This window comes from Narcine bancroftii, chromosome 11 (assembly GCF_036971445.1).
Source record: "Narcine bancroftii isolate sNarBan1 chromosome 11, sNarBan1.hap1, whole genome shotgun sequence".
Lineage (NCBI taxonomy): Eukaryota > Metazoa > Chordata > Chondrichthyes > Torpediniformes > Narcinidae > Narcine > Narcine bancroftii.
The window spans coordinates 30,250,745-30,276,157 of NC_091479.1; the positions used below are offsets into that span (position 1 = coordinate 30,250,745).

The 25,413-nt window shown below is 42.1% G+C and overlaps 1 protein-coding gene and 1 long non-coding RNA gene across 3 annotated transcripts in view; one reads left to right on the top strand and one right to left on the bottom strand.

Annotated features, from left to right (window-relative positions):
• The window catches only part of LOC138745707 (endophilin-B1-like), a 64,426-nt gene that overhangs the window by 34,683 nt on the left and 4,330 nt on the right, over positions 1–25,413 (bottom strand). Inside the window, exons 1-2 of one of the 2 annotated variants that reach the window (XR_011346432.1) lie at positions 20,031–20,147; positions 4,863–5,003 (exon numbers count right to left, since the gene is read on the bottom strand). The gene's annotated coding sequence lies outside the window, so the exon portion shown is untranslated. Of the gene's footprint in view, positions 1–4,862; positions 5,004–20,030; positions 20,148–25,413 lie in introns of those variants that run through there. The other variant, XR_011346431.1, reaches the window with a different exon arrangement.
• The window catches only part of LOC138745708 (uncharacterized), a 72,986-nt gene that overhangs the window by 1,712 nt on the left and 45,861 nt on the right, over positions 1–25,413 (top strand). The gene's annotated exons all lie outside the window — the stretch shown is intronic.

A 25,413-nucleotide genomic window follows, 5' to 3' on the forward strand; every position in this document is an offset into this window, starting at 1 on the left:
CAAGAAGAGAACATAGAAAACAACGAGAACAAGAAAGAAGAGAGTAAAAATAAATCGAGGAAACAACAGATGAGCAACCCAGAGGAAGAAGAAGTAGAAGAACACAGAGAAATGGAAGAAGAAGGGAAGGGCAAGACAATGGATATATTTTTATAAAGAATATATGGAATCAGTAAAAGAATGGCAATTACAAGAATTTAATGAAATAAAAAGAAGAATTAAAAGTACAGAAGAAAAAATGAATAGATTAGAGATGATCATGTCAGATATAGGAAAAAGATACAAATTCATCAAACTGTGGGGTCAGAGTTTGCCTTCCACCTGTCTTGAAAGGTCCTGTTTTCTGTCTTTCATTTGGCCATTTTTCGTAAGGGGTTTATTACATGTGAGTTTGGCGACAGGTCGCAGATCCTAATGAAAGTAAAGAGAGGAGGTGGGGACGATTAGCGGGCTGACGGGTCAGTGCCAATGCATTTGCAAAGCATTCTGGGATTTGTAGTATTAGCTGTGCATGCGCTATACTGGCACGGCGGCCAGCGGGCCAGCTCTAATACATATTTGATATGATCTTGCGGGCCAAATATAATTATATCACGGGCCAAATTTGGCCCGCGGGCCTGAGTTTGACATGTGTGATCTAAGGCGTCTGTGCACTCGACTGCAGCAATTTGGACACTATAAACCTTACTTAGTGCCAGTTCAGGTTGGAAACGTTCGACTTCCTGGGGTATCAAATCAACAGGCACGGAACTAAACCCCTGCTTGAAAAGGTAGAGGCTGTTCAGTGCTTCCCCAAACCCCCCATAATGAAGGGGCTGCAGGAATTCACCGGTACAATTAGTTTTTATAACCAATCCATACTGGTAGTGGCCCACATCATGCGAAGAAAGGTCAAGACATTACCTGGGACAATGAGGATTTGGAGGTGTTCCAGAGGGCCAAGGACACACTGGCCAACACAATCCTTGTGGTACACGCCAGGCCAGAGACACCCACCACTCTCACAGTAGATGCATCCAGCACAGCAGTAGGGGGTGCACTGGAGCAATTCATTGAAGGGGAATGGCAGCCCCTGGCCTTCTTGAGCAGTAACCTCTGGTCACCCAAACTCAACTACAGCACCTTTGGCTGAGAGCAATTGGTGCTGTACCTGGCAGACTGAGGCAGGTAACCTGACCCCAGTTTCACAGTGGGGAGAATGTTTCACGGAGATGTACGATAAATTTTCACAAACACTGTGACATTGGGTTAACAGCAGTGAGAAGGTTTAAAAGTAATGTACGATAAACTGTGTCAGATAATGTGACAGCAGGTTCACAGTGAGGAGAAAGTTTAATGGTCATGTACAGTAGACTGAGGCAGATACTGTGACACTGTGTTCACAGTGGGGAGGAGGTTTAAAGGTGATGTATGGTAAATTGAGGAAGATACCATAACACCAAGTGTACAGTTGGGATAAGGTTTAACAGTGTTGTATGGAAGACAGAGTCAGATACTGTGACACTAGGTTCACAGGGGGAGAAGCTTTAATGATCATGTACGGTCGACTGAGACAGACACTGTTACACTGGGGGCACAGAGTGAGAAAATCTAACAGTAATGTATGATAAACTGTGTCAGATACTCTGATACCAGGTTAACAATGAGGATAAGGTTTAACAGTGATATACAGTAGATTGAGGCAGATGGTGTGACCCCAGGTTGACAGTGGGGATAATTTTTAATGGTGATGTACAGTGGACTTTGGCAGATACTGTGAGACTGAGTTAACAGGAGTGAGAAGGTTGAACAGATATTTAAGATAAGCTGTGGCAGATATTGTGACACCAGGTTCACTGTAGGAAGAAGGTTTAACGGTGATGTAGGATAAACTATGGCAGAAACAGTGACAAATGGTTCACATTGGGGAGAATATTTAATGTGATGTACGGAAGACTTTGGCAGATATTGTGACACCGAGTTCACAATAGTGAGAAGGTTTACGGTGATGTAAGGTAGACTGAGGCAGATACTGTAACACTGGATTCAAAGCAGTGAGAAGGTTTAACTCAGTCAGATACAGTGACACCAGGTTCATAGGGGGAGAAGCTTTAATGATCATGTATGGTTGACTGAGACAGACACTGTTACACTGGGTGCACAGCAGTGAGAAAATCTAACAGTAATGTACGATAAACTGTGTCAAATACTTTGATACCAGGTTAACAGTGAGGATAAGGTTTACCAGTGATGTACAGTATATTGAGGCAGATACTGTGATCCCAGGTTCACAGTGGGGAGAATATTTAAGGGTGCTGTACGGTAGACTTTGGCAGAAACTGTGAGACCGAGTTCACAGGAGTGAGAAGGTTGAACAGAGATTTACGATAAGCTCTGGCATATACTGAGACACTATGTTCACCGTTGGAAGAAGATTTAATGGTGATGTAAAAAAAAACTGTGGCAGATAAAGTGACACAAGTTTCACAGTTGGGAAATGTTTAATGGTGATGTACTAAAGACAGAGGAAGATACTGTGACCCAGGTTCATAGTGGGGAGAAGGTAATATGGTGATGTATGGTAGACTGAGACAGATACTGTGACACCAAGTTTACAGTGGGGATAATGTTTAACAGTAATGTACGATAAATTGTGTCATGTACATTGACACCAGGTTCACATTGGGGAGAATGTTTATGGTAAGTTTGGTAGAACTTGGAAGATACTGTGACACCGAGTTCAGACTATTGAGAAGGTATAACAGTGATGTACAATAAACTGTGGCAGAGACTATAACACTAGGTTCACAGTGGATAGAAGGTTTAACTCAGATGTGTGGTGGATTGAGACAGATACTGTGGCACTGGGTTCACAGTCGGGAGAAGGATTAACAGTGATGTACAATAAACTGTGGCAGATACTGTGACAACAGGTTCACAGTGGGGAGGAAGTTTAACGGTGATTCACGTCACACTGTTGCACATACATTGACACTACATTCACAGTGTGGAGATGTTTAATGGTGATGTACGGTAGACTGGGACAGAAACTGTGACACTGGGTTCAGAGCAGTGAGAAGGTTAAACAGTGATGGGCATAAAACTTTAGCATACACTGTGACACCAGGATCACAGTGGGGACTAAGTTTAAAAGTGATATACGGGAGACTGAGGCAGATACAGTTACATTGGGTTCACAGTGGGGAGAGGGTTTAATAGTGACGTCCAAAAAACTCTGGCATATACTGTGACATCAGTTTCACAGTGCGGAGAAGGTTTAATGGTGATACATGGGAGACTGAGACTGATACTGAAACACTGGGTTCACAATGGGGAGAAGGTTTAAAAGTGATGTATGTTAAACTGGGGAAGATACAGCGACACCGTGTTCACAGTAGGGAGAAGGTTTGCATTAATGTACGGTAGACTTAGGCAGATCCTGTGACAGTGGGTTCACATTAGGGAGAAGGTTTAACGGTGATTTTCGGTAGATTGATACTGATACTATGACACAGGGTTCACGGTAGTGAGAAGGTTTAACAGTGATGTTCGATAAACGGTGGCAGAAACTCTGACAACAGGTTTCCAGTGGAGATAAGGTTTAAGAGTGATGTAAGATAAACTGTGGCAGATACTGAGACACCAGGTTCACAGAAGTGAGAATGTTTAACGGTGATGTATGGTTGACTGAGGCAAGTACTCTGACCCGGGCTCACAGTAGTGAGAAGGTTTACGGTGATGTACAGCAGACTGAGGAAGATACTGTTACACTGGGTTCACAGTGGGGAGAAGGTTTAAAAGTGATGTATGATTGACTGAGATAGATACTGTGACACCAGGTTCATAGAGTGGAGAAGGTTTAATAGTTGTGTAAGGAAAACTGCAGCAGATTCAGTGACACTGGGTTCATTGAGGGAAGAATTTTATTTTTGATGTGACGGTAGACCACAGTGGGGAGAAGGTTTAACAGTGATGAACTGTGTCAGATACTGTTACACCAGGTTCACAGTGGGGACAAGGTTTAACAGTGATGAACTGTGTCAGATACTGTGACACCAAGTTCACAGTGAGGAGAAGGTTTAACGGTGATGTACAGTTGACTGAGGCAGATAGTGTCACATATGGTAAACAGTGGGGAGAATGTTTAACAGTAATGTACGTTAGACTTTGTCAGATACTGTGACACCGAGTTCACACGAGAGAGAAGGTTTAACAGTGATTTACAATAAGCTGTGACAGATACTGGGTTCACAGTGGGGAGAAGGTTTAACGGTGATGTTCGGTAGACTGAGCAGATACTGTGACTCCGGGTTTACAATGGGAAGAATTTTTAAAAATGTTGCCCATTACACTATTGCAGATACATTGACGGTGGGTTCACAGTAGGGAGGAGATTTAAGGGTGATGTATGGGAGACTGAGGTAGATACTGTGACACCAGGTTTACAGTGGGGAGAATGTTTAGCGGTGATGGACGGTAGACTGAGGCATGTAGTATTACACCAGGTTCACAGGGGGAAGAAAGTTTAACGTTGATGGACTATAGACTGAAGCATAAACTATGAGACAGGATTCACGTTCGTGAGAAGGTTTAACAGTGATGTATGATTAACTGTATCAGATACTTTGACATCAGGTTCATATTGGGGAGAACGTTTAATGGTGATGTATGGTAGAGGGAGGCAGATACTGTGACACCAGGCTCATTGTATTGTTCATTTATCTTAATTACAACATCTAATTTATATCTCCATTTTTTGTGGCACCTTCCAAACATTCCATAAACTTTAATCCTAATCAGATTTTGTTCATTTAAATAGGTCACCACTAAAAGCCCAAATCGTTTGATCTCTTAAGTACACAGCACAAAATTAAATTCTTTACCTGGGTTTGGTTCAACGGCACTTCAGTCTCCTTCATTATTTTTTCAGCCCCTCGTTTTGTGCTTTCTGCTTTGCCCAGCCAATTCGCTAAAAGGGCATCCAACTCTGTCTTCTCAGCTTGACCCAATGTCTCCTCTGTAAACTTAAGCAAACCAAGAAGACTAAAGTTAATATTTTCACATTTGCTTTTTCAAACACAAAAATGACACTGTGACTTGCAGTTTCACATCATCATCCCACTTGCTAAACTTGCAAGCAACTGCACCGCATCCTACAGCTGGAAAATTGCAAGAGAACTGCTTGGTTAAACCAAAGATTCCATTAAAGGCCTCCAAGTTAACAACAGATAGCAACCTGAAAGTTAAATACAAAGATCTGTATCAGGAAGATTAACGGGCTTTTAAAAAAAATCATTTCCACTCTTGAAAGAAAACTCCTCAGGGAACACCAGGCTCTTGTTGAACAATTCCTGTTGTATTCCTCAAAATGGTTTGAATCTTGATTTCAAGCAGAGTCATTTGGTGAGATTGTTGGTCTAGAACAAACCCTGCCCACACACTCCCTTAAATAGCTGCAAAGTCCTGGTTCAGCTTTGCTCCATGCTAAAGCTATCAGAGCTTTTCTGAAGAGATAGCGGACTTCAGATGCTGGTACTTTGAGTCACAAAAACACTAGTGTTTCCTTGAACAACACACCTCTCTCTGAAAACCAACAAAAACCTTTCCGAGTGGTATTATTCACCTTTTGAGCACCAAAATCTGGTGAACTTGAAAAGTCGCGCATGCGCACTGAAATTAAGATGGCTGCCCCCCAGCCGAAGGACCCTGAGAAACTGAGTCACAAAGTCAATCCGCACATTTTGGGTCTTACGTGTCCTGTGTCTCTGTTCTCGTTTGTCAAATCATTTGATTTTAAAAATAGGCTCTAAGACTTCAGGGCTCCTCGAACGGGGGCAAAACTCCATCTTGCGTCCATTGTGGGGTCTGAATGATCCTTTGGACTCCACTACGGTCGCAGGTCGGGGAGGACCTGTCGGGGTCATTGTGTCGCTTAGGTAGGGATGGAAAACCAATCCATTTTTTTTTGCTTCCCAATGCTCATAGAATGTGTCTGATTCCATCCGTTGTTCCTGTTGTAGCATCACATTCTTCATAAAGTTAGATGTTATTTTTTAAAGTTGTGTCACTTGAACAAGAATGCTCCAATCCTTCTGATCCTGACGTACCATGTGTTTAAAATGTAATGTTTCTCAGTTACATCCGAATGCCTTGAAAAATATAGGGACTTTAGTGTTAACAATACAGAGGAAATATTTCACCAATCCTTTTGAATTTATGATCTCTGGGATGGAGCGGAGATAACGCTGGTGGAAGCGTTCTAGGAGCCGTATTTGATGCCCATGATTTGGAGCCGAACAGGAATGTGGGTATGACAACGGCTCTGTATACGCTAATCTTTGTGAGGTTTGCCAGTTGTTTGTTTTTCCAGACTCTTCTGTGTAGTCTTCCAAAGGTGCTATTTGTCTTGGCGAGTCTGTTGTCTATCTCGTTGTCGATCCTTGCATCCGATGAAATGGTGCAGCTGAGATAGGGAAACTGGGTGACCGTTTTGAGTTTTGTATGCCCGATGGTGATGTGGGGGGGGGGGGGCTGGTAGTCATGGTGGGGCTGGTAGTCATGGTGGGGAGGTGGCTGATGGTGGACACGTATTAATACACAAAACAATCACACCTCATTATTGGTCAGAAGCGCCTACACTTCGCAAGGAGGCTGAGGCGGTCAAGGACAACGGCTCTCATCCTGAGATTTTACACAGGCGCAATTGAGTTTCCTGTCTGGCTGCATTATTGGATGGTCTAGTAGCTGTAAAGCATCAGACAGGAATGATACAAAGAGTTGTGAGGATCACTTTGGTCTCCCTTTCTTCTGTAGATGACATTTACTGGGAGTGTTTTTCAAATAGGACTCAAGGAATTGTAAAGAAACCATTTCCATCCAGTGCACAGCATCTTTAACCACGTCCATCAGCAAAATCAGGACTGACAGGCTGGGGAATAGCTTCTTCCCACAGGCTGTGAAATGGCTGTGAAAAGTATCCTGTAAGTGGGATAATCACCCCAAATATTTAAATATGTAGTGGCTACTTCGATAGAGCTATTAAAGCCACACACAGACACCAGGTTAGTCAACACAGGACTGCTTTATTCAGACTTTACAGGCTTCTTTCATTTACTGCATGTCCCGGGCTCCATGGGAGAAGGTGGGACATCATTCTGAGTTTCCTGCCAATCCACGGGACCACAGGTTTAAATTAAGCCCTGTCAGTGTCCCACGCCTTCCCGCAGCAGAATCCACAGATCAGCGTGCCATTCCTCGGCACGCAACACCACGCGAGGGTGGTCAATTAAATGGATGAGTACCCAGCTCTCTGTCTTATGATTTTGCGCACCCGGCAAAGAACCGTGCCCACTCGGCCCACTAGACAGCTGCTACACCAACACCCACCACCCCGAACTGTCACCAGAAACTAAAGCAGCAGCTGCATGCAGCTTAGGTGGACCCCCTCACCGTCTGGGTTGGGGGTACTGAATGGGTGAAGCGGGATCCACATGGGCAGGCTTGAGTCTGTCCACACTAAACAGCTGTGAATGTCCCCCAATGTACAAAGTATACATAACCTCATCCTTCTTCACCACGCGGAAATGGCCCTCATACGGTCGTTGTAACGGGACTCCTGGGACCTGTCTGTGCACAAAAAATCAGCATCCAGGTGTGGTGGGGGAACATTCTCTTTAGGGGATCCATGTCATTAGGTAGGAAAAGGTTTGCTGATCATGACACCATGTCAAAGCTGCTGAAGGACGTTCAGATCAGAGTTGGTGTGAAATGAATGTCCCATGAAACTGTAAGGACAGTACCATACACCATCTCTGCGGACAATGCAGACATATCTTCCTTTGAAGCCATGCGCACTCCCAATAGAACCCATGGTAACTCATTGACCTAATTGAGGAGCGCCTTCAGTTGCCAGTGGAAATGTTCCACAAGGCCGTTGGATTGAAGTAATGTGGGCCGGAAAACAAATCTAGCCATCCAATTGATGATGAATGTTCTGGCCCTTGTCTCAGTGTCACTGGATGGAAACGAGATGGCCTCTGGCCAGCGCGTGAAACATTCTGCGACTGTTAGAATGTATCTCATGTTTTGAGATACTGGCAATGGTTCGAGCAGGTCCACATGCACGTGTTCCAACCCCCTGCGTACCACTGGGAAACATTGAAGAGGTGCCTTAGTGTGCCACAAAATTTTAGCAGTCTTGCAGGAGGTACATGTGCAGACCCATTGTGCGACGCCTTTTTGCAGACCATGCCATACATATTTATTTGACATGAGCTTGAAAGATGTTCTGATGCATGGATGAGACAAGCTGTGTATCTGGTCAAAAAGACGTTGACTCAAAGATGGTGGAATCACTGGTCGAGTGTAGCCCAAAGACATGTCACAAAGTAAGGTTGGCCACCCAGCTGTGTTGCCCCCTGCTGTATGTCCAGGTTAGTAATGGCCGTACTGTATTCCTGAACATCGGGGTCCATTGCCTGGACACTGGCTAATTCAGGAATATCAATGTCACCCTGAATATGATATATAGTCGGTCTGGACAGAATATTCGTGACGAGGTTGTTTTTACCAGATGTTATCCAAGTAGATCTAAGGGAACTCTAAATCTCTGCCCAAGGTGTCTATAACCCGCTGGCAGGTTTGAACATCATTCTTCAACCCAAGTGGCATCCTAAGAAATTCAAAAAGCCCAGAAGGGGTAATAATCACCATTTTAAGAATGTCATCCTTATGGACTGGGATCTTATGGTGTCTCATGACAAGATCAACCTTGGAGAAAGCACAGAAATTGTGCGGTTGGGCAGCAAAATCTTGAATATGAGGGAGAGGGTATCTGTCGGATGTAGTTATTGAGCCCACGGCACACATATCAAACTCAGGCCCGCAGGCCAAATTTGGCCCGTGATATAATTATATTTGGCTCGCAAGATCATATCAAATATGTATTAGAGCTGGCCCACTGGTCGCCACGCCAATATAGCGCATGCACAGCTAATACTACAAATCCCAGAATGCTTTGCAAATGCGTTGGCGCCGGCCCATCAGCCCGTTAATCGCCCCTACCTCCTCTGTTTACTTTCATTAGGATCTGCGATCTGTCGCCTAACTCACATGTAATAAACCTCTTATGAAAAATGGCCAAAAGAAAGACAGAAAACAGGACCTTTCAAGACAGGTGGGAGGCAAACTATATGTTCATCATTTTAAAAGACAAACCTGTTTGTCTTGTGTGTGGAGCCAACGTGTCTGTAGTTAAAGAATATAACATACGGCGACACTATGAAACAAAACACCAGGACATGTATAAGGATCTGAACGAGAAGCAAAAGCTCCAGAAGGTGGAGGAGATGAAAAGAAGTCTGGTTTTACAGCAAACTTTATTTTATATTTTATTTCCCATTTGTTAATGCTTCTTCTGGAAAGAGTTTAACCAAAAATATTATTAAACATTTATTTTAATATGAAAAAGTTTAACATTACATATGCTGAAAGAAGAGAAAACATGCAGATGTTGTTGAAAATTTTCAATAAATATTTAGTTTGGCCCACGACTTAGTAAAAGTTTTTAATTTTGGCCCTCTGCGAATTTGAGTTTGACACCCCTGGCCTACGGTAATCGCCACAGAGTCTTCATCCACCTGTTTTCTTGGGTGCCATGTGTAACTGTGATGCCCAAGGTCTGTTGGAGTGCTGAATGATACCTAATTCCTCCATTGCACTAAACCCTGCCCTTGCCTGAGCAGTTTATCAAGTGGAAGACAAAGAGCCCTGGTGTAATTCAGCTGGCTTGAAGTGTCTATGTAATGGGACACATCCTGGGCTGTTTAGGAGGTATTGAAATTAGGTGAGAAAATACAAGTAAATTCATTGAGAAGAGCACCATAGGCATCTTTGTGCAGGGTTTGCACCCCTAGATGGGCAACTCTCCATTTGCTACATACCAGTGGGTATATTTGAAAACTGGTAGCATGAACCAATTTCCTCCACGTCTACTGGCAAGTCATGGGACCTTAAAAAATCTGCACCCATAATGGGCTGGGCAATGGAAGCCAATACACAATTCCAATGGAATGTCACATCTCCTATCCCAATCATGACCCGTCATGTGCCAAAGCAGGGAATTGTCGTCCCATTTGCTGTTTGAAGAGCCGGGTGTTGTTATTTATTGTGGTTTTTATTTCAAAATAGGTTGGCGGGAGCAAACCGACCTCAGCACTTGTGTCTACAAGAAACTTGTGCCTACAAGAAACTTGTGCTTACCAGCGTCATCTTGTCGATACAATAGGCCCATACTTGTCCCAGCTGCCGAGGCAATTAATGGTAGCCGGCTTTTTTGTTTCCTGCCTTTTTGCTGTAATAGGTAAATGGTGGGACACATTTATGGGCATTTTTACCCCAATGGCCATGGTAAAAACACCACTCTCATCCTTCTTTGACTGAACTGCAGATATAGGAGGCTCATGGGACACGGGAGATGGATCTGCTGCAAAAACAGTCTGGACGTGAGCAGACTCTTGCATTAGAGTATGATGGAGCCTGTCAGCCTCCTGTGCTATGTCATGGGGATGGTGGAAATCCATGTGAATGATTGGTATTGCAACATGACCTGGGAGTTTGGTCAGGAATAGAGTCTCAAAAAGTAAACAATTAGAATGACCATCTGTTAATGCGAACATCTCATTCATTAAATCGGATGGATTCCTGTCACCCAGACCCTCCATATTTAAAAGCCGCAAGCCGCACTCATGTCTTGTCAATTCCAGCATATCGAGGAAAAATTGGCAGAACCTGGTGTACTGGTTTTCTGCCAGGGTATTGGCAACAAATTCTCTTACTTGAGATGCTGTAGCAGCATCCAATGCACCTACTATATGCCAGAATTTCATGTCCTCTGCCATTATGCCACAAGGCAAATCTAGGTTTCAGCCTGATTAAGCAATACCCGAGGTTGATTGGTCCAGAAAGGAGGCAAGTGAAGTCCTAACATCAATTGGGAAACACAGTCAGTGAGAGGTCAGCATGGCTTAGAGTTCAATGTGTTCAGGACTGCTTTTTGCAGCAGTATGTGGAGATGCCAAATGTGGTTAGGGAATGAGCATGTGGTGGAGTGAGCGTTAGGGAGAACTTCAGATCCAGTGATCATGGGTTCATTAGATTGAGCTTAATTATGGAAGTGGATAGGTTGGGTCTGAAGTTGAAGGTCTTCGAGTGGGGGAAGGCCAGATTTGAGGAAATGAAAAGGGATTTGCAGAGAGTTGTGTGGGCTGATCTTTTAGCTGGAAATGATGAAGAGGAAAATCGGAGGGTATTTAAAAGGTGAGATTTTGAGAGTACAGAATCTTTATGTTCCAGATCGGCCAAAAGGCAAGACTAAAAGTTCAAGGGAGCCGTGGTTTTCAAGAAAAATTAGGAACGGTTCAGGATAAAAGGGAGGCCCATGCTAAATATAAGAAACAAAAGATTGATGAGATGTATGATCCTTACTTAGATTGCAGAAAGAACCTCAAGAGGGAAATTAGAAAGGCAAAAAGAAGGTATGAGGTGTCCATAGCAAATAAGGTGAATGTGAATCCTTGGGGTTTTTACATATACGTGAACAGTAAAAGGAAGGTTAAAGATAGGGTAGGTCCACTGGAAAATGGGAACGGTGGACGATGTGTATGTGAGGAGCTGCATGAGATGGGGGAGATATTGAACAATTTTTTGCTCTTCTGTATTCACAAGGGAAAGAGACACTGGATTAAGTGAGATAAATGAGGTAAATAGCTTAGTTATGGAAAGAATAGGGATTAGTAAAGAGAGGGTTTTGGAGCTTCCAGGGTCAATGGAGGTGGATAAGTCTCCTGGTCCTGATTGGATTTTTCTCAGGACGTTAAGGGAGGTCAGGGAGAAAATAGCGGGGGCTCAGACAGTGATTTTTCAAAGATCACTGGAGAAGGGTGTGGTGACGCAGGATTGAAGGGTTGCAAATGTAGTTCCACTGTTTAAAAAAAGCACAAGGTGCAGGGCAAGTAATTATTGGCCAGAAAGTTTGACTTTGGTGGTGGCGAAAGATATGGAGGGTATTCTTAGAGATAGTATATACAAATATCTGGATAGACAGGGATTGATCAGTGGCACCCAGCATGGGTTTGTGAACGGAAAATCATTTTAACGAATCTTGTTGAATTTTTTGAAGAGGTGACAAGAAAAGTGGATGAAGGTAGGGCAGTTGACGAGATCTATTTGAATTTTAGTAAGGCTTTTGATAAGGTTCCACATGTAATGTTAGTTAGCAAGGTTCAGTCACTAGGGATTAATAGATAGTCAGATGGGTTCAGAGGTGGCTGGGACATAGACAGCAGAGAGTCATGGTGGACAACTGTCTGTCAGGATGGAAGCTTATGACGAGTGGTGTGCCTCAGGGATTGGTGCTGGGTCCCCTGTTGTTTATCATTTATATTCATGATTTGGATGAGGGTGTGGTTAACTGGGTAAGCAAATATGCAGACTATATGAAAATAGGGGGAGTGGTGGATGGTGAGGAAGGTTTTCTTGGATTACAGGATTTGGTTTGTTTGGAAAAGATGGCAGATGGAATTTAATGTTGACAAGTGTGAGGTGCTGCATTCCAGAAAAAATAATCTTAATAGGACCTATGCAGTTAAGGGGAGGGGGTCGAGAAATGAAGAGGAACAGAGGGATCTTGGAGTTATGGTACAGAGTTCACTGAAGGTGGATTCCCATGTAGACAGGGTAGTTAAGAAGGGGTATGGCATGCTGGCCTTCATAAATCATAGCATAGACTAACGTTTAAGGCATTGGTGAGGCCAGGTTTGGAGAATTGTGTTCAGCTCTGGTTTCCAAATTATAGGAATGATATAGATAAGGTGGAGAGGGTGCAGAGAAGATTTACAAAAATGTTGCCTGACTTACAACATCTAGAGTACAAAGAAAGATTAAGGAGACTGCGACTTTATTCATTTGAACGTCGATGGTTGAAGGGAGTTATGATCGAAGTATTTAAAATTATGAAGGGAATAGATTGACTAGACATGAGTAGACTCTTTCCCCTGAGGGCGGGGGAGGTTGGAACAAGAAGGTATGAGTTAAGGGTAAGGGGGCAAAACTTTAGGAGAAATGTTATAAGATGCTTCTGTGGTGGTGGCAGAATGGAGTGATCTTCCAGAAGAGATAGTTGCGGCAGGGTCCTTTCTGTCATTTAAGAGAAGGTTGGATGTGTACATGGATATGAGGGGGTTGGAGGGATATGGCCAGAGTATTGGAGGGGAAAACTAGTGGAGTTGTTCATGTGAACTGGCACAGACTCAAAGGGCCGATATGGCCTGTTTCCATGCTGTAAACTGTCATATGGTTATATGTGCCAGGCTCCACGGGACAAGGTGGGACATCATTAAGAGTTTGCTGCCAGCAGGTTTAAATTAAGCCCCGTGAGTATCCCGTGCTTTCCGGCAGGAGACTCCACAGATCAACGTGCCATTCCTCGGCCCGCTGCACCATGCGCGTTCCATTAAATGGGTGAGAACCCAGCTGTCTGTCTTATGGATTAACGCGCCAACTGAAGAACTCTTATCCTGCCTCATCACACTGACCAGCATCCAGTCCAGAGCCTGTCAACACCCTCGTATCCCTCAACTTGTCCAAACTCTTCAATGCTAACATAGAGCTCATATTTCCTCATGCAGCTGGCAGCTTGTTCCACTCTCCCACCACCTTGTGTGGATAAGTTCCCCCTCATGTTTCCACTAAACTTTTCCCCTTTCATCCTTAGCCCATGTATTAAGGATTTCTCCAAGAGGCGGAGTATCAAGAAAACAACCTCTATCCTCAAGGACCCTCGCCACCCAGGCCAGGCCTTCTTCACACTGCTATCACCAGGGAAACAGGTCCAGGAGCCTGAAGACGAACATCCAATGGTACAAACACAGCTTCTCCCCCTCTGCCATCAGATTTTTGAATGGACAAGGAACCACAGTCACTCCCTCACTATGCTTCATTTAGCACAAATGGATTTCTTTTTTTAAAATGTTATTTACAACAATATTTGCACCTGTATTGTTGCCACAAAACGACAAATTTTGTGACATGTTCATAAAAATAAATTTTTAATTCTGAACACTGCACGTACATCGGAAAACAATCATAGTTAAAAAAACAATTTTAAAAGATGATTTAACTATTTCCATGCACCCTCCCCTTTTACGTTTATTTTTCTAAACGCACTCCATGATCGAAACATCTCCACTTAACCCAACCCATATTTCTTCTCCCATTCAAAGCACTCAGTAATACACCAAGGCAGTAAAATAAAAACTCAATGCTGGAAATACTAAGCAGGTCATCTTCTGCAAAAATAATCGGAGTTGAAACATTCAGGTCGATAACCTTTCAATGGGATTCAGAAATATGATCAAAAAAACCTGATTCTCTTTGCTGAGAAAAAGAAGAGGGGAAATAACAAAGTGAATATGTGGGATGAAAAGCCCGAGCAGCAGAAATGACAGTGGTGCTGGATGAGTGGAGTCCACTCATTGATCAACATCCTCTGGATGGAGGGGTAAAGGATAAACAAGACAAACATGATGTCGTCACTGTGAGGTACAATACGACAGCTGCAGAGAATCTGAAATGAAGGAATGGTGAAAATACTTGTTTTTGGATCAATGTGACAAAATTTGACCTGACAAAAGAAAACAAAATTGCTTTGCTCTGCCAGAATCTCTAGATCAAGGGGCACAATAAAATACTCCAGAAGCCAACCTTATGAAATTGAACAGAGAAGTTATACAAATCGGCAGCAAGAGATAAAACACACTTACATAATTCCATGAAAGTGGTGTCACAGGACAACAGGGTTCTAAAGACAGCTTATGTCATCTTGGCCTTCATTAATTAACATATTAAAAATAGGAGTTGGGAAGTTATATAAGATGTTGGTGAGGCCAAATTTGGAGTATTGTGTGCAGTTCTGGTCACCTAGCTACAGGAAGGGTATTAGTAAGATTGAAAGAGTGCAGAGAAGATTTACTAAGACGTTGCCAGGTCTTCAGGAGTTGATCGACAGGGAAAGGTTGAACAGGTTAGGACTTTATTCCTTGGAGTCTCGAAAAATGAGTATGAGATTGCTTAAAGTGGCGTATGAATGGGAAAAAAGGCTGAGAAAGTCTGCTGTAGACCCAATTGTGAAGGAAATATTTTGCCTGAGAAAAATTGTCATTTGCCCATTTCCTCTGGAGATATGAAACCACGCACAGAACAAGTCAATGAGGTACAATTAAAACAGAGATTTTCAAACTTTTTCTTTCCAATCACATTCCACCTTAAGTAATCCCTTACTAACAGAGAACTTCTGGCACAGAGATTAAGTGGAATATGATCCGGGGGGTGGGGGTGGGGGTGTGGAGGAGGAGTTTGAAAATCACTGCTCCAGATGAAAAGGTTTCTCCATCTCCGTTTTAAGCCGACATTCTTTTATTCTGAGGTTGTGCCCACTGGTCCTAAACTCTCCCACTATTGGCAAAATCCTCTCAATCCAACTCTTTCACTATTCATCAGATTTCAATGAGGTCCTGCCTCATCCTTCTAAACTCGGGCGAGTCCAGGCCCAGAACCATCAAATGTTCCTCAAACTTTATTCCTCTCATCCCCAGGATCATTCTTGTAAACCACCTCTGGGCATCACATCCTCTCTTAGAAATGGGGCCTAAAATTGCTCACAACACTTACTAGATCAGGACAACCAGAAGGTGGTCACAGACGGAAGACAGCTGCAGGGCTGCCTAGAGTCTGTGGATTGGATGGTGTTCAAGGAGTCAGCTGAGGGGAGGTTGTGGGGGAGGGGGGGGTCGTGGCAAGATGGCGTCGGAAAAAGATGTGAGAAGACACCTCTGCCTGACTGAACTGTTCAATACTCGAACTGTAGTGACTTTTTTGACTTTATCAATGTTTTGAACAGTAATTTACTACTGTAGGATTCTGGAAATGAAGAAAGGAAAAAAGCAGTGTTGGGCACGACCAGTTGGCCCAATAATCACAGAGACAAAGACTAAGGGGAACGATAGCCTTTATTACACACAAGACTGCAGGCCAGGGTCCAAGCAAGGAAGTGAAGGGAAGGAAGAGGTGGCTCGATCTTTCTGGCTTGGGTCACAGGGGAGGAGTCCAGGGATAAGTCTCAGAGAGGATGTCATCAGGAGGGTGGGGCCAGCCCATGCCTGTACTGGTCAGTTCATACAATACCATTTCATTACCAGCAACTTAGAAAAAATCCTAGGTTTCAACCTGTGAAAAGTGCAGAAGAAGCAAGGCCGACCTTCCAGAAGGAACCTCAGGAGCAGTTAGAGATAGATCCGAATCCTCAACGTGGAACTCAGGAGAAGCTGGAAGAAACTTTGGCATCCTCAGACGCAAGATGGCGCTGAGATCTTTGGCCTGGTTGCAGTCCAGGAGGAGCGCGAGTATGGAATCCGACACGAGCCGGCTTGACTAAGGAGAGCGGGGTGTTGGTGCCCGAATGCCAGCACGAGTTAGCGGGAAGGGAACTGCCTGTATGCAGCTGGAGATGCTCCCCTGTGTTCTACTGAGCTTCTCAGCATGGGTGAAAGTTATTGCATTCAGGAAATTCTGGATCAGATCCGCAGTTGGGCTGCCAGGTATGAGGTGGCAGAGAAGAGGTGGAGGAGGACAACTTAGAAGTTCGAGAAGAAGAAGAGCAAGAATGACTACTTGCTGCAGTTGTACTCACTGAAGGGACGCCTAAGGATTTAAGAACATCTCCTTCTCCAATGAAAACTGTCATTTCACCACAGATGCCTTCCCCAGACTTCAAGGCCCCTGCAACAGGGATGGAAGTCAACCTCATGTCTACAGAACTGATCCAACCAAACGAAAAGATGATGTCTTCTATGACCTAAGGTTTTGAAACTTTAAATGATCAATTTGCTGGTATGAAGAGTAAAATGGCTGGTATGTGTGAAGAAATTACATCTATTCAAGTTGATATTAATAAGAGTTCAACAGCAGTGGACACTGGACAAGATCAATTTAAGAGGATAGGTAACATTTTTATTTCTCTGTAAGGACCGTGTGGACCATTATATGGAGATAATGGATCAAATTGAGGATTTGTTTACACACTGGTATGTCCAGAAGAGACATTTGTTGGAAAATCAAAGTTGTCGTAATAATATTAAGATAGTTGGTCTGCCAGAAGATCCTGAAAAATTATTTTTGGAAATGGATTCCAGAGATGTTTGGAGTCGTGATTTTTAGATCGGCCTCATAAGTCGAAAAGGAGAAAACCTTTTCCGGTTCAAATGCTAAGAGCGGTTCTTTTAAGATGTTTGTGATATCAGGATAGAGAAATGATATTGTGGCTTGCAGTTCAGAAAGCTCGCCTTGATCAAAGCCCTACGATGGTTTAAGGCAATAGGGTTTTATTTTATGCTGATTTAAGTTGAGAGATTATTAATTGACGGAAAGAGTTTAATCTGGTCAAAGCAGTGCTGTGGAAGAAAGGATATAAGTTTACTTTTCGGTATCCGAAGGTATTTAAGGTTATTTACAGGCCAGATCAGTCTCAATGTTTTGAGAGTCCTTATGGTGCATTAGCATTTGTGAATTCCTTCCCAGATTTGAAGGAATCGATGGGGAAAATGTCCTGGGATAAGATTGGGAAGGGAATGGGGAATCAGAATTGGTGAGTGATGTTGAAGATGAAGCTCAAGCTCAATGTGGTTGTTATCACTAGGATGACTGATGGGTTTTAAATTACGGTTGGGGGGTGGTGGTTGACTCTACTACTTCTAAAGTCATCTGCCACTTGTGGTATGAACTACACCTGGTCCACAGAGGGGGGTCCGGTTCTTGTAGGTTTTTACACTTTTTCAGGGTTTTCTTATTGTTTGAAAGGGGGGGTTGGGTTTATTTAAATATGTAATTGCTGTGTGAAGTGTCAATCTCAAGAGGAAATCAAGTTATGGCTCATTTAAATTTTTTGACCTTTAATGTTAGAGGACTTAATAATCCACTTAAAAGGAAGAGAGTATTGGCATATATAAAGAAAATGAAGGTTGATGTTGCTTTTTTGCAAGAAACTCGTTTGTCTGAGAAAGAAATTGAAAAGAGATTGGGTAGGACATGTTTTTGCATCTTCATTTAATTCAAAAGCTAGAGGTGAGTTGCAACTTTGGTTCATACGAAGATAACGTTACAGTTGGAATCATTCTCTGCCACATTGGGTAGAGAGCTGTTGGTGAATTGTAAAATTTTTGCTGAAGCATGGACTTTGATGAATGTTTATCCACCCAATGAAGATGATGAAGATGTTATTTCTGTAACTTTTTTGAATCTGGGTCAAGCTAATGAAAATATTTTGGTTGGTGGGGATTTTAATTGAGAGTTGGATAAATTTCCAAAAACTGTACAAAGAACCAAAATAGCTAAATGGATGTTAGACTCAATGAAAGATTTGAATTTGGTGGAAATCTGGAGGAAGTTAATACTGACAGAAAAATACTTTTCTTTTTATTCACCCAGACATGATTCTTTTTCGAGAATTGACTTTTGCTTAATGTCAGTACAATTACAGGGTAGATTTATACATACAGAGTATAAGAGTAGGATTTTGTCTGATCATTCTTCATTGTTAAGTAGAAGTACACAATCATTTATCCGGACATCTAAAATCCGGAAAGCTCCAAACACCAGCAAGTGGGGAGAGAGATGCAGCGCGAATCAGGCGGGTGAGGGGTGGGGGGAAAATGGCAGCGCGTCTAGAAGGGAGTGGGGGTGGATACAGGAGCACAAATTTGGTGGGCTTAAATCTGTCTTTGCGAAATCCAGAAAAATCTGAAATTCGGAACACAGTGACCCCCGCCCCCCCTCGAGGGTTCTGGATAAAGGATTGTGCTCCTGCACATGTTCTGGTTTGCATAATGTAGAGACCTTTATCGGTGAAGATTTCATAGGATGTTATTGAAGCAACCAAAGTTTCTAAGTTAAATCAAAGACCATATTCAGTCTTATGTGCAAATTAATACATATTCAGTACAAAGTAAATTTGTTTTGTGGGATGCTTTAAAAGCTTATTTAAGATGTCTGATAATCAATTATTCTACAAAAATTTAGATGCAGCATTTGCCAGAGAGCCAAAATTTGGAGAAGGAAATAACAATGTTAGAAAGGGAATTCCAATGAAATTCGACTGTGGATAAAAACTTATTTGATTCAGTTGAAACTGTTATAATATAATGCAAACATATAAATATGAAAAATTAATACAATGATCCAAATAGCGTTATTATGAGTACGGAGAAAGAGTGCATAAGGTTTTCGCTCGGCAATTAAAGACTGAACAGGCATCAAGGACAATAAATGCGATAAAAAATAATACAAGAATCACTTTTAAACCTCAGGAAATGAATGATGAATTTCACTCATTTTACCAGAATTTATATCCTTTTGATGTAAGTCAGGATGAGGAACGTGTTGAGTCTTTTTTAGGTAGTTTGGACGTATCAGTTTTGGACGATAAAGATAGGACAGAATTGGAAATTCCTTTCAATGAGTTAGAAATTGAAGAAGCGATATTGAATATCACCTGGAGAAGATGGGTTTACAGGAGGGTTTTATAAAGAATTTTATGAAGTCTTGTCTCCTGTTTTGACGGATGTTCTTAAACAAGCTACAGAAGAGCAAAAGCATTTCCAGAATCCTTTTCTAGAGCTAGACTTAGTTATTGCACAAAAGGAAGAGCCCCATTGAACGTTGCCTCATATCAACCAATATCGTTATTAAATGTAGATTATAAGATAGTAGCTAATAGACTTGCAAAGTATTTATCACGTTTAATACATGTTGATCAAGCAGGTTTCATTAAGAATAGATTTTCTTCTGAAAATATTGTTAGACTGTTGACGTTGATTAATGTGTCAAGACATTGTTTGAATCAATCAATGATAGTGGCATTAGATGAAGAAAAAGCCTTTGATCGAGTTGAAAGGTACTTTTTATTTAAAGTACTTGAAGATTTAAGTTTGGACCTTTTTTACCTGGTTGAGTTAAAGCCTGGTATAAAAATCCCTTGGCGAGGATGGTGACAAATGGACAAATTTCAGATACGTTGAATTTAACATGCTCCACAAGGCAAGGTTGTCTTTTGTCACCATTGGTGATAGAACCGCTAGCCCAAGCTATAAGACAAAATGATAAAATAAAGTGGGATTAAAATAAATGAAGAGAATATAAGGTTCCTTTGTACCAGTATATTTAACAAATCCTCAGAATCATTATGACATCTGCAAACCTGTTTGGTACAATATGGAGAAATGTCTGTTTATAAGGTTAATCGGGATAAGAGGAACATGTTACCAATTACGAGGAATATTATCCTACTTGTAAACAGATTACACAGCCTAAATGGACTAAGAAAATTAAATATTTAGGGGTAATGGTTGATGTGGATTATCAACATTTGTGTAAGTTTAACTATGTTTCTCTATTGATAAAATTAAAGCTGATTTAATTAAATGGAAAGATCTTCCTTTGACATGAATGGTAGATGTGAATTGTGTTGAAGTGAATATTTTTCATTGTATTCAATATATTTTTCAATCAATTCCATGTTCGCTTCCAAAGATACTCTTTAAAGAGTTATGCAGGCATCAGAATATTTTTATAGAAAGGTACTTTGGCTAGAGTATTGTTGCAAAAATTGACATGGAAATATGCATTAGGGACTACGATGGCCTCATTTTCAGAATTATTTGTTAAATTTACATGATAATTATTTTTTTTATGTGAAGACATGGTCTAAAATTTACAGTCTTTTGCCTCTATTCCCTCTTAAGGAGTGGAGTAACATTTGCAATTTTCCAGTCCAGACTGGGCAGACAAGGATAGATGGACTTTAAACATGAACATGGTGAGTAATTAGCGAAGCTATTCATTCAGATATACTCCTCACAACTAGGTAATTCCAAATCATCCAAGTTATAGGGTTCCATATGAGAGACGAGGCCAATAGCCGCAGAGATCAAGACAAAGCAGAATCATACACACCATTGCTACCAAGATTTACATTAGTGTCATATCAGAGTCAATGCGATACTTTAAGATGAGTTACAGCACAGTAACAGACCCTTTAGGCCCACAAACCTGTGCCTCCCAATTCACCTTCAACCCCCCATACTTTTTGAACAGTGGGAAAAATCTGGACCCCCTCCCCCACCCCAGAGGAAACCTACACACACAGGGAGAACATAAAAACTCCTCACAGAGAGAGCAGGATTTGAACCCCATCCCTATCACTGGCAGCGCAACAGATTTGCAATTGTGCCATCCACTGACGAACCATGTTGGACAGGAAGAAACTCAAATCAAGAAAGTCAATAAATGGAGAGCATCAATATTTCATGAGTTGGTACGGATTAGTCCAGATTTTGAGAAAAGATGGATGGACAGTACTTTGCAACAACATAATGACAGTCAGTACAAAAGAAGCCACAGCGAGCTTGCATGGGAGCCAGGAAGGGAAAGTAGTCACTTCATTGAAATGGAAGCAAGAGAATGGTCTCAGGAGCCAGAACCCAAGTGAGAGAAATTCTGGTTCATGAGCAAGTCACGAAAACCCAATGCTGCCTTCCAAAGTTCATTCCAAAGGCATTCATTTAAATTTATTTCTCCAGTTTGGGTATTTTAGATCATTAATATTCCCCAGTATTCTTCAACATCTGATGATGAGGTGTTACATGTGTTGCTTTGAGGTGTAACAATGCAGCTCGCAGTGTTTGCACAGCAGATATAATAAGGGATCCACCCTTCCCCCTCTCCTTCATAGTGTCTATTTAAGACAAACATAATCTGCAAAGAAATGATGATGAGATCACGAGATGAAGCAGTAGAACTTCATTCATCTTTTGATTTGATCGTCTAAACAAGCTTTAAAAAAATTACAGAGCAGTGAGGGTCTGGGATGCATTGCTGGGGTGGAGGTGGGGGCTGGCACAATGAGGACATTCAAAAGACTAAGATACATGGATGGAAATATAATAGAGAGTAATGAGTGTGAGGTAGGGAAGGGTTAGATTTGTAACGGCACTGATATACCATCGTTTACAAACAATTAAAGAATATCCTCACTCATTTCCTCCAGAAGACAATGCAGTCGACCTTCTTTATCCTCCTCAAACACAACATTGCATTCTTCAACTCTCTAAACATCACCCAGCCAAACCCCTTTGACCTTCTCCTTAGCTCAGTGCCACATGGTGATCCTGATGCTCTCCCTCTCCCCCACTCCTGCATCCGAAATCCATCACCCATATACTGATGCTTAACGCACCTGCGCATGTGGGCTATTCCTCCAGTGCGACGATCCAATTACATCATCAGCGGCAACTGGCACCATTCCCAAAGCAGGCAGATGCATCACCGTGACAGACCCCTCCCCCCACTCCCACCTCCAGCCTCCGATCCATGCAAGGAGGCGAATGAATATAACTGTCCCAAGTGTAACGGTCTGGAGGGTTGACAGTTCAGCCTGATCTCGTATGATTCTGTAAGTCAGGGTATGCAGGTGCACGACTGGTCCTTTCGCTCTGGCCCTGATGCAGAATGTGAACATTCGAAATACACTGGCTTCAACCTGTTGATGGAAACAGTGTTACCTTTTCCATTCCTGTCAAACAAAAAACACTATGGATGGTGCCATAAGACCTGGAAAGAACCATCGTAAATTGGCTAAAGTGGTTTACAAACAACATCATGTCAAAGAAACACACGAGAACACTGTTGTGAATCATTTGGCACATCCACTGCAGATGATGCTGCCACATAGGAGAACCTCAGAGTTATCTCATTTTCTCGAAGACGGTCAAGATAACTGACCTGTTCATGGAGCACTGTGTCTGGTCTAAGATTCACAAACTCACCTGGCAAGGTCAACATACAGTCATAGAATAGCTCTACCACTAAAAATCCATGATCTGCCCTAAGAGCTGTAGTCACGCAAAGGAGAACCATGGGAAAACATTCGCTACATGTCGATGTATTGCCACCTGCTGTCAATGGTGCTTTCGATCATCAATGAAAATGCTCAAAGAAGCTGTTGGCCTTGAAATGCTTCGCCATAATTCAGGTAGTGCCCAGAGGATCAATGAGAGCTCGGACCAATGCTGACTCGAACTGAGACCCTCGATCTGTTGTAATAGTGCCCAGAACACCAAAAGATTTAATCCAATGATCCACAAAAGTCCAAGCAATTGTCTCTACAGAGATGCCGATGATAGGAATTTCATCCTGCCACCTGGTAGTCCTGTCCTCACCCGTGAGCAGAGGCGTACATAGCCGAGATGGCGGAAGTGGACCTTGGAAGCCACAACGTGCACGTGCTGGAAATAGGAATCCAAAACAACAAAATCCCCCAGCTTGAATTTCATGTGCCTGGAGACTTTAGGGCATTGACCCAGCAAGCAAGTCCTTGCACATAATCCAACATTCTGTTTAACACGAAGCCAAGTAAGATGTTCCTTAACCAGTTTGATTGATGCTCTTCTACCAAGAAGAGATAGATTGTGAAGAGAAAATCTCCTGCCTCATAGCCACCCACACATACAGCCTAGTCCTTCCTGTTGGGGAAAAAAAAATCAGACCAACTTTTCAGCCGATTCATCCAAGGTCACATCTTGAAGATGGAAACAAGAGTTGATCTGGTTACACCGGATGAAATCGGGATCAGTGCACCATGCATGAGCATTGAAATTGATGTCAGTAGTTGTATGTAATGTCGCACCTGGATTGGGCACCAACCACTGCATTCGCTTTCTCTCAGATGTCATGTGTGTCCGATGAAAATTGAAGGATGAAGTCCAAGTGCCGAATCTCCCTTCGCAAGTAGAGATACAGTATGCATAAGAGGCTGGTGGTCTGTACAAATGGTCAAAGGATGACCTTCCAGTAAAAAAGCTGAAATATTGGATTGGAAATTGGGATTCATGAGGGAATTACAAAGAAACCTTTCCAAATTGTATCTTCAACTTCAAGAGGAATCTCCAAACCCAGACTTGAATAAATCAAAAGAAAGATGGGAATTGGATTTGGGAACTGAAATTAACCCTTTTTTCTGGTCTGATATTTGTTGGGACATAATTCATGTTTTTGATACATTTGTTAATTATAACTTATTCATCAATTATATTTAATGCCACATAAATTAATTTATTCCTAGTTTTTCAAATTCATGTTTTAGATCTGAATCCCATCTTAAAATTGATTGTGGGGAAATGCAAAATTGTATTCCCTTAGCAAATGTGACTTATAATATTAGAATTGGGTATGATACATACATCAAAATATGGAAACCATATTTAGATATGGGTTTGGATATCTAATGTATTCAATTCTCCACCCCACCACCACTTTTCTTTAATCTTAATGGTTGAACCTTATCATGTTGGTTTAATTCTACCATTTTATTAATTTTCTGTCTTTCCTTTTGGGAGGGAATAGATATCACAGGAGCTTTGCACCTAGATCTGTATTATTTTTCTTTTATACTTTTTTCTCTTCTCACTTTTATGTACAGTACAACATTTATTTTTTTATTCCATTTTCATAATTGAAAGTATCGTTTGGATACGATTCTATTATTATATTGAACTGTATACAAAACTATAAATATATTTTTTTAAAAACTGAAATGTTTCACTGCGCGATAGATAGCTAAGAGTTCTTGCCCAAATGTACTATATTTTCCTGAGCTGGTGACCACTTGGCTGGAACAAAAAATGCCAAAGTTTCCAATTGTCCACAGACTCGTTGTTCAAACACTGGTCCCACAGCACTGACAGATGCATCTGTGGTAAGAGAGCAAGGCCTTGGGCATTTGATGTACAACCTTAGTGGCATTTGTAAGAACAGTGTTCACATCATGGAAAGCATACACAGCATCGTCTTTCAAAGTTAAGGTCTTTTTGAAACAGACATAAGATCCTTTGAGTCATTCAGCAAGAGGTAATAGAGATGCTGTGGCATTCACCAGGGAACAGCAATAAAAATTCCTCATACCTAAAAACCATCACAACTGGCCAACCTTAACGGAGGGAGGAAATTCTCAAAATTCACGTACTTCCCATTCATCAGGCAAAATACCATGTTGCATAACTCTAGGCCTCAAAAATACAAGATCAGAAGCACCAGAAACAATTTCCTGGCATTGATCACGATGCCGCATTCCTCAAGCCTTGGAAACGATGAGATAAGGTGGCTCTTGTGCTCCTCTTCATCCACACTTACAACCAGAATCTAATTGATGAACACAAGCACCAAACAAACCCAAGGCCAGTGAGTTCGTGGTCCATGAACCACTGGAATGTCTCAGCTGCATTCCATAGACTCAAACATGCCGAATGGGAACATCACTGCTGTCTTTGTGAC